Source organism: Equus asinus, unplaced genomic scaffold (genome assembly GCF_041296235.1).
Source record: "Equus asinus isolate D_3611 breed Donkey unplaced genomic scaffold, EquAss-T2T_v2 contig_197, whole genome shotgun sequence".
NCBI lineage: Eukaryota > Metazoa > Chordata > Mammalia > Perissodactyla > Equidae > Equus > Equus asinus.
Genome location: NW_027224846.1, coordinates 1,275,375 through 1,290,586, shown reverse-complemented (window position 1 = coordinate 1,290,586; position 15,212 = coordinate 1,275,375). Strand labels below are relative to the sequence as shown.

At 35.7% G+C, this 15,212-nt stretch overlaps 1 pseudogene; it reads left to right on the top strand.

Annotated features, from left to right (window-relative positions):
• Window positions 1–11,482, top strand: part of LOC123276501 (regulator of DNA class I crossover intermediates 1-like) — a 60,908-nt pseudogene extending 49,426 nt beyond the window's left edge.
• Window positions 11,483–15,212: the final 3,730 nt, after the last annotated feature.

Genomic DNA, 15,212 nt, shown 5'->3' with positions numbered 1-15,212 from the left:
TAAAACAGCCACCTCTCTAGTCTTGAAGAAGTGGCCTCGTGCAGGAGATGAACCTTATGTTTCAACCCTGCTGTAGCTCTTGGTTGTCTCTCAAACCTTTGTGGTTGTTCAAGCAGTCTGCTTTATTTTTTGTGGCTCCCAGTATTTGAGGGTGTGCAAAAACCTGCCGGTGTCCCAATAGGGAAGATCTCAGTCAACATCTAGATTCAGTCTAATTGGAAACTGGACCCTGATGCAGCAGCTTTTGAAGTATGTAAATATACCTCATTCATGGGAAGACTTTGACATGAGCATTTCTGTGTGCTCGTCTGCACTGAGCCCTGGTGTGATAGCCATATAAGAACTGCTTGTTTGCTGACATCCTGTTGAATCTATGAACACAAGCCCTGCTGGCCACCAGAGCCAGGCTATCAAGGGATGTGTCTTTTGGGCAGCTGACACAGAAACCCTGGTGCTAGATATGTGCACAATCTCCTTTCTTGGAGACATTAGCAACCTAGGGTGGGACAGATGGAGAGTGTGAAGATGGTAACCATTGGGCTTCCTGGTCTCTGGGGAGGATTGCAGTTAGCCCCTAGGTCTGTGCTTAGTTAGAAGCTTGACCCTCAGGCCACAGGTATGAAGATAAGCTAATAGGCTTCTTTCACAGAAAGACGGGCATTTCAGTCTGCTGCCTCACTGCTGTGCCCTGGACCGGTAGCTGGTTAGGAACTCTTTCTTTGTTCATTATAGTCCTGTGGGACCTGTGAACGTAAATTGTAGGGGAGGAAAACAATTCCTCTACCCTCTGGGTCCTTCTGGCTGGTCTAAGAATTAAATTGACATGAGACAGAATAACAGGAGAGAATCAAAGTTTGATAACATATGTACATGGGAGAAACCCAGGAAAATCTTGCTGGAGTGGCTGAAATTGCCACCTTAATACCATCTTCAGCTAAAGATAAAGGAGGATATTGGGGGTAGTGGTTTGGGACTTCAAAGGAGAGGAAGGCAATTTACATGACGATGGAAATGCAAATGTTTGATAAACAAGTGTTTGCTGGGCCATCTGTAGACAATGGGAACTGAAAGAGATCTTTTGATAAAATGGCCCTTGCTAGATGTCTTTCTGTCTACCACACCTAGAATTATCTATGGTGATATCTCCTTCCTGGGACAGGCCATTCTATCTTAAATTCTTTTAGGCAGTTAGGGGGAAGGTCAGAATTTCTTTCAAAGAGTCAAAGACTCTTTTGTCCTTAAAATAATCAAGGCAAAGAGACACATTTTGGGGTGGCAAATTCTTTTTTTTTTTTTTTTCTGGGAAAGATTTGCCCTGAGCTAACATCTATTGCCAATCTTCCTCTCTCTTTCATTTTTTTCCCCTCCCCAAAGCCTCAGTGCATGGTTGTATATTCTAGTTGTAAGTCTTAGTTCTTCTATGTGGTCTGCCGCCACAGCATGGCTGCTGACAGATGAGCCATGTGGTTCCATGCCCGGGAACCAAACCCAGGCCACCAAAGTGGAACACACCGAACTTCAACCACTAGGCCATCAGGGCTGGCTCAGATGGCCAATTCTGATCCTCTTCAAAGCCTTGTTGGCTGCCAGAGCCAGCTGATCAAGGGGCATCCCATGGGTGGCAGCTGCGAAAACTGGGCCTCCAGACAATGTGCACAAGCTCTTTTCTGGGAGATACTGGTGACTTGGAGCAAGGCAGAGTTGGACTGTGAAGATGGTGCCCACTGGGCTCTATGGTCTTAGGAGAATATTTCAGTAGGCCTGTAGATGTGTGTTAAATTAGAAGCCTGCTCCTTAGGCCAAAGATTTAAGATAAGCAAATAGGCTTCTCTCACAGAAGGATTGGGGTGCGATTCAATCTACTGTCTCTTTGCTTTGCCCTGGAGGATAGCCAGTTAGGAACTCTTTCTCCATTTGTTACAGTCCTGTGGGACCCTCAAATGTAAGCTCCATTCTGCAAGGTACTGGTGACCATGAGCGAGGCAGCGGGAGAGTGGAAAGATGGTACCCAGCCTCCGAGTTCACTGGAGAGGATTACAGTCAGCCCTTAGATGTGAGTTTAATTAGAAGCCTGACTCTTAGTTTGCAGCTATGAGGATAAGCTAATAGGCTTGTTTCACAGAAAGACTGGATAGTCAGTGAGCTGCCTCTGCTCTAGGCCCTGGGGTGCAGCATGGTGAGCCTGTGCGAGCCCTTTAGGAACTGTTTTTCAGTTCCGTGTAGCCTTGTGGGTCTCATGGACACAAGCCCTGTTGGCTTTCAAAACTTGACGTTTTGGGGGCTTATCTCTTTGGTGAAGGCCTTAAAAGTTCAAGTACCAGATATGAGGGTCAAGCCATTCACTCCTTGGGGAGAAGCTCAGAGTTGTGGGTTCCCTCCTGGTTGTGGATCATGCCCAGGGTGGGGTTTATGGTAAGATTGTGTCTCGGCCTCTCCTACCCATTTGACTGTGGGTTTTTTCTCATTCCCCTGATGTATGGGAGTCTCTGAGCTTGTTTTGGGGTTTCTTTCAGAGGAAATTGTTCTGTATGTAGCTGTAGATTTGGTGTGTCTGTGGGAGGAGGTGAGTTCAGGATCCTCCTACATTGCCGTCTTGAACTGGAACTTATTTAATTTTAAAGTAGTAGAGGAATAAGATTTAAATTATGGTTGTTACCAATGGGAAGGTAATCACTAGAGAAATAAAGACACGTAGAAGATATTCAGAATTCAAGGGAGTGGGGATGTCACACTAGGAAACCTGATCAAGATGGGAAAGAATGAAATAACTTTTAGATAAATGGGAAAGGTAAAATGTAAGGAATGAAAACTGCTTAGCAATTAATATATGAAATATAAAGAGGTTGATTTTTCTTAACAAGATTCCAAGAACATCAAATTGAGAAGAAAAAAATAATCTTTATAGTTTTTCAAGAAACATGTAGAACATAATAATAGAGGTTAAAAATAAAAAGATGGCAAGATATATATAAATAAAATATATATTATTGGAACAAGGAGAGTAAAAATTCAATGACAAGCCCATTCAGAAAGGAGAAGAAGAGGTGATACAGAGTTACTGATCCATACCGATCATGAAATCCTGCTGGGCAGACATTGTGTGAAAATCTTGCTATCCTAGAGGATGGGGAAATTCCTTAAATAATTTAGTTTCTTCTCTTTGGGACCATTTTATTTGTCTGTTATCCTCTATCAACAGATCTGAAGTGGATATTGGAGTGTTTGCCTGTCTTGGGGGTCTATATAGCTTTCTCAGCTTGTATCTTACTGGTGCAGGTTTGGGGCTTGAATATTCTAAGAGTTGAATGTACAAGGCTTTTTAAATGATTAAATAGTGAGGTTAGAAAAGAGGCTTTGCTCGACAAAGTTATTCAGGGCTCCAAGCTGGTAGGGACTCTGGTATCTTCAACTGGTAGGTTTCCAACTTGTTGATACTGGGTATAGTGGAAGGGAAAAGGAAGTGGAGGATTGTGGAGAAAATTTTTATGGGCCAGCACTGGCAGTGGTGTACACCACTTTACCCATGACCAGAACTTAAATCACGTGTCCAAACCAACTCCAAGGGAGGGTAGGAAATGTGTTTTAGCTGTATGCTTAAAAGGAAAGGGAAACATGTTTGGTGAACAACTAGATGGTTTCTCCTTTATGCTACTTATCTGTCTATCAAAAACTGTATATCCCACCAACAGAGAATATATGCTTTCTATAAGTCCCTACTATATTTGCAAACCTAATTCATGTAGTAAGCCACAAAGAAAGTCTAAGAGATTTATCTAAGGAGAGATTCATAGCCATATTCTCTAATAAAAAATTCATTAAATTAGAACGAAAGAAGAGGAAAAGAAGTTGCTTAACCTCCCTTATCTTCTTGAAAATTAAGAAACACTCTGGTTTTGAAAAAGAAAAAAAGAAAAGGAAATGAAAATAAATTACAAATTACATAGAAATTGATGAAAACCAAAACCAATGGTGTGTTCTGTAGAAAATTGATACCTCTAAGAGCTTTTACTATTTAAAAAACCTGAAAATAAATGAACTGATATCCAACTTAACAAATTAGAAAAAGAAAAACAGAATAAATCTCCAAATTGCTTTAGTATCTTTTCCTTTTTTCAGCTGCATTTGTTATGATTACCTGAATCCTTTCTTTTTTGTCAATTCATTTCTTATCAAGTGTCTCTTCTGTTGCTTGCTGTTTCTAAATGAATTTCAATTTTGTTTTGTTTTATTGTTTGTCATAGGCAAATTTTTCTTTGTGAGTTTAAAATTATCTTTGTGGAATTAAAGTAATATGAAGGAAGAGTACTGTGAAATGATTTGGTGGGGTGAAAAGGGAGCTATAAGTGGATATTATTGTGTATACTTAGGAGTTCTTAAATTTTATTTTTCTTTTAGATTCTGATGGAAAAAGGAGGAACGTGTTCTTTAAAAGGCAGGCCAACCTCTACTACGAAAGTCTGTCAGTATAAGTGAATTTTTTTTCTTTTAAAAAAACTAACATTTAAGTGGAAATTGTTTTAAGTGCTTTTTTTTAGGTTTTTGCCAGCAAATATGTTTCCTAGATATCTTAGAATATACTAGTAATGCAATTGTCTTCAAAACTACTTTTATCTTTTATAAAATGTGTTATACATGATGAATATATGTAACATATATGTACATTTTAGCGAATAATAGTAAAATAGATACCCTTGTACTCACTTTGTAGCTTAAGAAATAATACGTAATCAGTACATTTGAAGATCTTCTCAATTGCATTTCCTATCCTGCCCCCAAGAGGTAACTATTATCCTGAATTTGTTTTTATGGTATCATACATAGACTTTTACATTGCTTGGTTTTGAACTGTTCACAGATTGAGGCAAATGCTATATATTTTGCTGCAACTTTCTTTTCTTTGTTCACCCACTCTGATATTTGTGACTCTAGTATACTTCATTATTTATTTACTGCTATGCAACCTTCTGTTGTGTGAATGTACCTCAATTTATACATTTTCTGGCATTGGTTATTTAGATTGTTTTGAATATTTTGCTATAATAAACAATGCTACTTGGACAATTCTTGACATTTCTCCTGGCACACATGTATAAAAAATTTCTCTTGAATAAGAGTCAAGGAGTAGAATTGGCTAGTTCAAATGTAATGCGCATCTTCATCTATTCTAGGTAATACAAAATTGTTTTATAAAGTAGTTGTGCCAGTTTAAACTCCCACTTGCAGGAGCTAAGACTCTTAGTTGTTCCATATTCTCACTAACACTGGATCAGCTTTTTATCATTGTTGGAATCTGGTATTTCATTGTAATTTTAATTTATATTTTCCATGATTAATTAGGTTGATTTGCCACCCCTGTTTATCTGTGAAATACCTTTCATGTCTATTGGTCATATTTCTTTTAGAAAGTTTGGCTTTCCTTATAGGATATATCTTTTCCATATGTAGATATATATGTATATATCCTATATATCTTTCATATATATATACTAGATTCTAATTGCTTGTAGGCTGTGTGTAGCAAATACTTCATATTTGAGTGGTCATTTTAGTCTATACTGTCTTTTTATGAAAAATAGTTTGTGGTACTTTTTAGATATTCTGTGATGGAATGATTCTTTCGGATATCTACTTTGCTAGGATACCTAGAAATCTTTATCAACTTTTTTCTTTTGGATTTAATTTAAATTTTTGAAGTGTAAACCAGTAGTCTGGTTTCTATCCTATCTTGTCTGCCCTATTTCCTTTTGCCTCATATGAGTAACTTTTTTATTGGTTTATGGTTTATCATTTTACTATGTTTTGTTGTGTTCTGTTTTTCTTCAAAATAAAGCCTAAGAATATATAAACACACATATTCACATGAGTCTTAGTTCTCCACTTTTCTCACTTAAATGTAGTATAGGATATTTTGTATAATATAGGATATTTTATAGATGAATTAAATGGATTCATTTATTTAGTAAGTTTCTTATAGATTTCTCCATCTTAGTACTAGACATTTCTTCATCCCTTATTTATGACAATTTGGTAATCTATTATGTGGATGGGCTATAGTTTATTCAGTCATGCCCTGTTGGTGGACATTTGGTTTGTTTCCAGTATTGCGTTCTTATAAACAATGCTTGGTGAACAACTTTGTGTATATGTTTCTTAATTGTGGAGGTACATTTTCAGGATAATTTCTAGGAGTAGGATTGCTGTGTCAAAGGGGGGATACATTGTTTTTTTGTGTAGTTATTATTGCCAAAATTCAATTTTGATAGATATTACCAAATTCCCTGTTGCATCATTTGGCAATCTCACCAGAAATGTGCCTTTTTATTCCACAGCCTCACCAACAGGGATTGTGTTCAAACTTGGGAATTTTTGTGAGTTTTATAAAAATAGATAGGTAGACAGACGGATAGATGGCAGTTTAAGTTTGCTTTTCTTTTTCTATAAGTGAAGTTGAGCGTCTTTTAAAAATATTTAATGTCTGTTTTCATTTCTTTTTCTTTAAAGTCTCCATTCATGTCTTTTGACCAATTGAATTTTTGGTATTTTTTTTCTTGATATGTAAGAACTCTTTATATATTAAAGAGATTTAGGTCTTTGTGATATGTCACAAATATTTCCTCCTAGTTCATTATTGGTTTTTGATTTGTTTTGACTTTGCTTATGATATCTCCTGCTTTGCCAAAGGATTAATGTATTTTTTTATGTGGTTGATTTTATTCATCTTTTCTTTTATACTTCTGGATTTGATTAGAAAGACTCTACACTCCCAGGTTAAATGAATTCACTTAATGTTTTCTTCTAGTGTTAGTATGATTTTATATTTTTACGCTTAAATCTTTAATCCATTTAGAGTTTATTGTGATTTAAGGTGTGAGATGTGTATTGATTCAGGCTTTTAAAATGCATCTTTTCCCTAGGCATTTGTGATACCACCTTTTTTATGTACTAACTTTTCATATGTGCTGGGCTTTCTTTACTGTTCTACTGGTCTTTCCTAATCTTTGTGTGCTAATACTGTACTATTTTTATAGTAAGTGCTTTATAGTATGCTTAATTTCTAAAACAGTTACACCTCCCTTTGTACTTTTTAAAGATTTTTCTGGCTAATTTTGATTATTTTTTATATAAACTTTAAAATCAACTTGTGTAGCTCCAAAGAAATATTTTAGTTTTATCAGGAAAATGCTAAGTGTATATATTGATTTAGTGTGGATTATTATACTAATGATGTTGAGTAGACCTATCTAAGAACAAGGGATGTCTTTTTGTTAATTCAGCCTAATTTTGTATCTTTAATAGTTGTTTAGAACACCTTTAAGCACTTTAAAGTTTTCCTCAAGTAGATTCTGCATGTCTCTTGTTAGATTTGGTGGTAGGTACTTTTTGTTGCTACTTTAGTGTGAATGCACGTCCCTCTTGGTCTACAGTATTTATGCATTGTGAGGAGTCATGACCTACTTCTCAGGCCTATTTTTAAACTTTACTTGCTATCATAAGAGAACACATTAAGCACATAATGAAAGAACATCGGACTGGATGCTTTGAGTTGATTTTTTAAATACAGCTTTTATTGTACAAGGAAGCTTCGTTTATTAGATTAGCAAATATCTGGTGCTTTTGGACTTAATCAACTTGCCTTATTCCTCCTTCCTGTAGGTTGACACTTTAAATTATTATTTAAATTATTTGTTCATAAAACATTGTTCGTATATTAGAAAAAATCAATTGAATTTTCTCTGTTCTCCTTTCTTGCCTTATGTACCCTTATTTTACTTGTAGATGAAAAACTTTTAAGTGTAGAATAAACCCGTAATACTCTGTCAGAAATCCAAGATGCGGAGTTTCTCAAGTTTTAACTAGTTTTGGCACACTTTTAAAATGCTCTGCAGTATGTTAGCTAAACTTATTTTACCAGCTGATATCTGCTGCCTGTGTATATATTTAGTAGAGTATTAATAAATACCATTCTTCATGAGTTAAATGTTCGTTTTCAGATCTTGAGTCTTCACAGAGTAGTTGATCTACCAGTTACTCTCCAAGGCCCACAGATAGTTGTTTCAGTTCTAGTTCAGAGATGATAAGTTATGCTTTTCATTTTTTTGCTTATTAATATATGCTATACTAGTTTAGAATTCTTTGTATATCTCATAGTGTACGTTTACATTCTGAAACAAATAGTTGAGACAATAACTAGTGGAAATATAAATGTAAACAAAAAATGAAAAATATTAAAAATGTAAGAACGTAAACAGAAATATAAAATTAAAGTATAAATGAATGTGTTCATTATTATTGACAGAAGCCAATCTTATCAGGATATGTGTGTGTGTATATGATAAAGTTGTGTTTCTTTTAAAAGAGTTTTTAAAAGAACCCACTCATAAGAATTGAAACCCTAAAACAACCAAAAATACATAGAAAAAAGAAAACCTTAAGGCTTATATGAAGAAAACACTAAAGTGTTACTGAAGACTGTCGTCTGAATAATTGGAATGACATGCTATGTTCTGAGTGGGAATGCTGCATTTCTCATAAATCACATTTAATGGAATTCTCCTCCATCAATTCTTCCGTATTCATTTCGTCCACCTTTTGTCTCTCACTTTCCATCTGAACTGCTCTTGCTAAGGAAGGACCCCAGTGATTTCTATTTTGTCAAATTCGTTGGACACTGAAGTTTTTATTTTACAAGAACTTTTAGTAATATTAATAGAAATTATGTTCTTTTTTTTTGAAACATTTTCTTCTCTTTGCTTTTATGATAACACACTCTTTTGGTTTTTTCATACCTCTTTGAGTGCTACTTTATGCCTTTGTCTACTTCTCTTCCACCCTTCCTCCTATATAAATGTCATAGTGTTTATGGTTTGCTGCAGGATCCTTTTCTTCTCTTAACCTACATTCCAAACTCTAGATGATGTTATGTGCTCCAATGACTTATATACTGTCTAGTTGATGACAGTTCTCAGCTTTATGACTTTAGCCCAGATCCTTATTTAGATGTCCAGTTTCCTAGCGGATACCTCTTCTTGGATGTTTCACAAATATCTCCTTATTTTTATTCCTCAAACTGAATTCCCCTGTTCTTCTCCCCAAGTCAGTTTTATTGATATTTCCTATATTAGTGATACCTTTTTGTCCACTCAATTACTCACTCTAGAAACTTAGTAATTAACTGTCATTTCTTTCTGCCTCATCTGCCTTCCTTAACCACATTCATTCCATCACTTCATTCAGTCAATTGTACTTCCAAAATACTTGGCATATTTATCTACTTCCTCAACTTCTGGTGTCAATACCCTAGTTAAGGTACCATCATCTTGTTCTTGAACTATTGTGGTTGTTTCCTAAGAGATCTATTTTCCACTCTTGTTCCACTTTTTCTCCAGTTAGCAGTCATCGTGATCTTTTGAAAACTTAAATTGAATCATGTTATTCCTATGAGTGGATTTCTATTTTACTTTAGAGTCTGGCTACATCTTCAACTTCTGGTGTTCTCCCTCTCTCACCACACTCCACACGTATGACATTTCACTTTCCTTAGTTTATCAGTCTCTTTTCTGCTTCAGGGCATTTATTTATATATCCTGTTTCCTCTGCCTTACTGTTACTCATCCTTTAGGTCTTAGCGTAAATATGTCGCTACTTCTGAAAGCCCCTCTTTGGTTCCTCAATCTAAATTAGGCCCCTCAATTATCCTCTCAAGGTCCATCATACTTGTTTTTCATAGTGCTTTTCTCATTCTGTCATTACATATGCACACGTGTGATTATTTGGTTAATGCCATTTCCACCAATGAGAACGTGTGCTTTAAGAGGGCAGCAACTGTGTCTGCTTCACTTGCATTGCAGATGCTAAAAAATACTTGTTTCTTGAATAAACAAATGTATTGAGCTGGTTTTCTCTAATTTGTGTGCAGCCAGTCTTAATGCTGTTTCTTGGGCTTACTTTTCCTATTTCAGTGCCAAACAACTGAGACGTATACCTCATTTTGGTTTTTAATGTTAACTCTGCCTTTTTTTTTTTTTTTTAGCTTGGCTAATCAGTACTTTTATATAAGATTTTCACTAAAAGAATATTTTGGTTAGTGCAGTAATTAAGAGATAAATTTTTTGTGAAGTTGAAAAATTCAAGCTAGTAAATTGAAATATAAACCTATTAAAAGTACTTAAAATTTGACTTTTTATGTAACAGTTGTGATATTTATTGCTGTTTAATTTTCCTTTTGTCTATTTGATTTTCTGTTAGCCGATACTCTCCTTAAGTTGTTTCTTTTATGAGACTGGGCCCATAAAAGATACAATGTAGAAATTTTTTGACTAAAGTCAATGAGTGAATAGTTGAACAAGTTATATGTGTCAACTGTTTCTTTCGAAGTTATTACTTCTACTCCATTCTTTTTAAGTGGTTGAAGAGTGTGGTGTATATCGTTTCCTCTGTGTGAAAGGGTAGGGGGATGATGTAGCCTGTGATTATAGAGACTGATAAGAGACAAAATTCCCCTTCTCTTTTTTAGCTCTTTTGCTTTCTTTCTTTTTTTTTTGGTGAGGATGATTCTCTCTGAGCTAACATCGGTTGTTAATCTTCCTCTTTGTTTTTTTTTTGCTGAGGAAGATTAGCCCTGAGCTAACATCTGTGCCGATCTTCCTCTATTTTGTATATGGGTTGCCAAGACAGTATGGCTTGGCAGTAGTGTAGGTCCATGGGATCTGAACCCATGAACCTGGGCTGCTGAAGTGGAGCCTGCCTGACTTAACCACTACACTACAGGGCCGACCCTTTCTTTTGAATTTTTAATACAAGGATTGTCATTATCATTATTGTTCTTGTTATTTAAAAAATCCATAACCTCCATGATTTTTAAAAATCAAAAGTCCAGGTTGACTTGCCACCTGCCAAAGTCTCTTCTGTATTTTGAAATTTTCCATGATGTGAATTTAAGAATGTCTGCTTTGAAGTCATTGAATGATTTTTTAAAATTAAAGCATCATTTACAGCAAAATTACTAAATTTCTTTTAGCTGTCTGAAGATGAAGATCAAATATTGCAGCAAATTGAAGATTCAAATAGGAGATCCATCAAAACCAAAGAAACAACTAACAGTTTTTATTTAGAAAGGATGGCAAAACTTCCACATGATAGGATTGCTAAAAACAATGCCAAAATTCATAAACAAAATGAGAATTTTCACCAGTTCTCACTTAAAGATAAGACAGATCAGTTTCCACAGTCTCAGTGTGATTCAGCACTCATTGTGCAAAACAAAAGCAGTAATTGCACTGTACAGGTTGCAAGATGTGATGCATGGGTACAAACTGAGAGTGAACCTGTAATGAAAGAAAAGTTAGATGCTGCCATACAGTGTGATATAATTTCAAAATGTAAATGTATAAGTGATGTGTCTTCTCTTTGTAATGTTGAAAGGTGCAGTGAAAATATTAAGGCAGATACCACTGGAGGACAGGAAATCCTTAAGAACAACTAATATGCTAAGATCTCAGCCTGAGATTTAGCATTTCACTTAATGTTCAGAATTTCATTAACATAATAAGCAATGAGAAAATGCAGCTAAGCACAAGGTGGAAGTAGTCACAAGATATATTTATGGTTTATTTTTAAACATTTTAATATTATTAATTTATGCATTTGCTTTGCATAGATATTTCTTTAGTATCTTCAAGTTTTTAGAAAATAATATATATGTAAATTTACTATCATTCTTATGGTGATTATTCATTATATTATGATATGCTGCTGTTTGTGGATTAAAAATATGTTTACTTGCTTTCTTGTCACATTTATTGTTAGATTTGGTACATTTGCATGTTTTAGTCAAAATGTTCTCTTCCAAGATTTTAAGACACAAAATAATACTAAATATCAAATATGTTTTCTAACCTCATTATAAGATTTTCTTAGCTACTTACATTAAATATTATACCCTCAGTAAAAATTTCTGGCATTAAGTTTTAGATACAATATATTTTCTATTTTGTTTGGATAACATTTTTTTTTTTTGATGATGAAGATTGGCCCTGAGCTAACATGTGTTGCCACTCTTCCTCTATTTTGTATGTGGGATGCTGCCATAGCATGGTGTGATGAGAGGTGTCTAGGTCCTTGCCCAGGATTTGAACCGGTGAACCCCGGGCTGCTGAAGCAGAGCTTGCAAACTTAACCACTATATCACTGGGTGGGCCCTGGATAACGCTTTTTGTAATACAAGTACCAACTTATATTAATTCAAAGGAAAGTGTTATTTTCTTCAAGATTAAAAAAATGTTTTCATGCTTTTATAAAAGAATTGTTCAACATTGGAAAAAATGATTTATGTTCACTAATTTTAACATTGCTAAGATTTGTTTCATAAATATTACATCAAGATTTCTCATTTATAAAATACAAGTTTTGTTTCCAACATATCATTTTTTGCAGTAAGATTTTAAATGTTCATACTCAGACATTTGTATGACTGTATTACAAAGTGTGCAACAGGGGGCATTCTCCTATCTAACGGAACCAAAAATAAAATTGTTAGGGAGTTTCTGTGCCTTTAAGGAAAAGAATGATTAGATACTGCATTTTTACATGCATGGATATCACTCAATAGTTTGTATTGCAGAGGGGATTTGAAGCGTAACAATTTATAAATACTAAAAGTTAGTGTTTAAACAGTAGCAATCTTCAGGTTTTTAGCTAGTTTTAGGAAGTTATCTTTGCTGCCTCAGAGAGAGAACAATGCGCTCCTAAGTAATTGTTTTCAAGTATAGTAATCATCTCATGAAAGGAAAATTTAACTATCTGATGTACAATTGATAGCTTTTCAAAAAGCCAGATTTTCATCCTGATATTAAAGAAAAGGTATTACATCATAGATTTATTATCCTCATTATTATTTTGCAAAATATGACATATATAGCAATGAAGACCAATACAGGCATACCTCAGAGAGATTGTGGGTTCAATTCCAGACCACTGCAGTAAAGCGAGTACTGCAGTAAAGTAAATACTCCAGTAAAGCGATTCCCAGGAATTTTTTGGTTTCCCAGTGCATATAAAAGTTATGTTTACACTGTATTGTAGCCTATTAAGTGTGTAATAGCATTAGGTCTAAAAAGACAGAGGGCTGGCCCTGTGGCCGAGTGGTTAAGTTCACACGCTTCTCTGGGGCGGCCCAGTGTTTTGTTGTTTTGGATCCTGGGTGCGGACATAGCACCACTCATCAGGCCATGCTGAGGCGGCATCCCACATGCCACAACTAGAAGGACTCACAACTAAAAAATATATATATACACAACTATGTACTGGGGGACTTTGGGGAGGAAAAGGAAAAATAAAATCTTTTTTTTATTTTGAGGAAGATTAGCCCTGAGCTAACTACTGCCAATCCTCCTCTTTTTGCTGAGGAAGACTGGCCCTGAGCTAACATCCATGTCCATCTTCCTCTACTTTATATGTGGGACGCCTACCACAGCATGGGGTTTGCCAAGTGGTGCCATGTCCCCACCCGGGATACAAACCGGCGAACCCCGGGCCGCCGAGATGCAGAACGTGTGCACTATTTGCTGCGCCACCGGGCCTGCCCCAAATAAAATCTTTAAAAACAGCAACAAAAAATGTACATGCCTTAATTAAAAAATACTTCATCGCTAAAAAATGCTAACCATCGTTTGAGCCTTTAGCAAGTCGTAATCTTTTTGCTGGTGGAGGGTCTCGCAAAAACGTGGTATCTACAAAGTACAAGAAAGTGAAGCACAATAAAACAAGGTATGCCTGTATATGGAAAAAGAAAACTCTCACTGATGATACTAGAATAAGATTGAGCCATGAGTCTTGGGTGGGTTTCAAATAGCAAATAAACTGACTTTTTCCCAAATACTAATGAGAGTCTAGCAGTGTTGAAGCATGTATATTACAAAAGTCCACAACGAGTTATATTTTTATCAATATCATAATGTGGCAGTTAAGCTCAAAAAGGTGAAGAAGAATGTCAGGGCTTTTTAGTGCAGTGACCACACACAATGAGAACAGAGTAAGACACAGTGTAGTAGAGAATTTAAACTTGCCCAAAAAGAAATCTGGCCTGAGCTCTTGGCTTTGGGGAGGTAATTGCTAAGCCCTGGGATATCATGCCTGACAGAAATGTTTTTGTTTGCGGGGGGACCTTGGGCCAAGCCAGATAGCAACAGTGTGATTTAGGATGGTACTTAGAGTCAAGCGGTATCAGCTTGACTTCTTAAGGAGCTAGAAAATGAGATCAGCCATGTGGGCAATCAGCCCTGGGACTGTTACGGAGCCTCAATAAACGCTTTGGACACCAAGGCTCAGATGAGCTTCCTTGTTTGGCAGTACTCTGTGGGTGTTGTCACACATTGATACCATGAAAATAACACTGTCCATAGAAGAGGCCAACTGGGAGCTCCACGCTTATTCCTTTCCTAGGCTCTGTCCTATGTGTTTCTAACCTAGGCTGATTTTAATCTATATCCGTTCCCCGTCATAAACTGTAACTGTGAGTACAACAGCTTTCAGTGAGTGCTTCCAGGAAATTATCAAATCTGAGTGTGCGCTTGAAACCACTGAAGTAAGGATAGTTTTGTGGACTGTTCCCTAACTTTGCAGTTGCTAACTCTTTAGATGCTTTAAGGAGATAAATATATTTAGGAAGGAAAGTGAGTATAGATTTACAAAATAAAAAAGACATGGAATAAATTATAACATACTTCTCAAAATACAATACTGCTTTAGGTTTTCTCTTGGTGAAACCATTTAATAAAAAAAAATAATTGAAGTAAATAAACATAGCTTGCTTTTCATATTTGCAATTTAAGGTTTATAAAACAAAGTAAATCTTAGCTAAGGTTTATCCAAATGAAACAAATGGAAAACTTAATAATAATTACGCACACATTTGTAGTGTAAACTGCCAATCACAGTGACTTCAAATAAGATACTGTGCATTCAGTAATGGCAGATGTATACGATACCGATCTGGAGTTGGTGTTTAACAGAGTTGTAAAAGTGCATTGTTTTGGTCAGCATCAACTACTCTAGGAGGTTGCCATCTGAAATAATATGAGGCTATCTTTAGTGGGAGTCTCATGTAATTTACTTTTATACCACTTATCATTGTAATTTATTTGTGTAATTTCTTGCTTAATGTGTATTTTCCCCATGACACTATACATAGCAGTGTAGCAAATGGTGTCAATGAT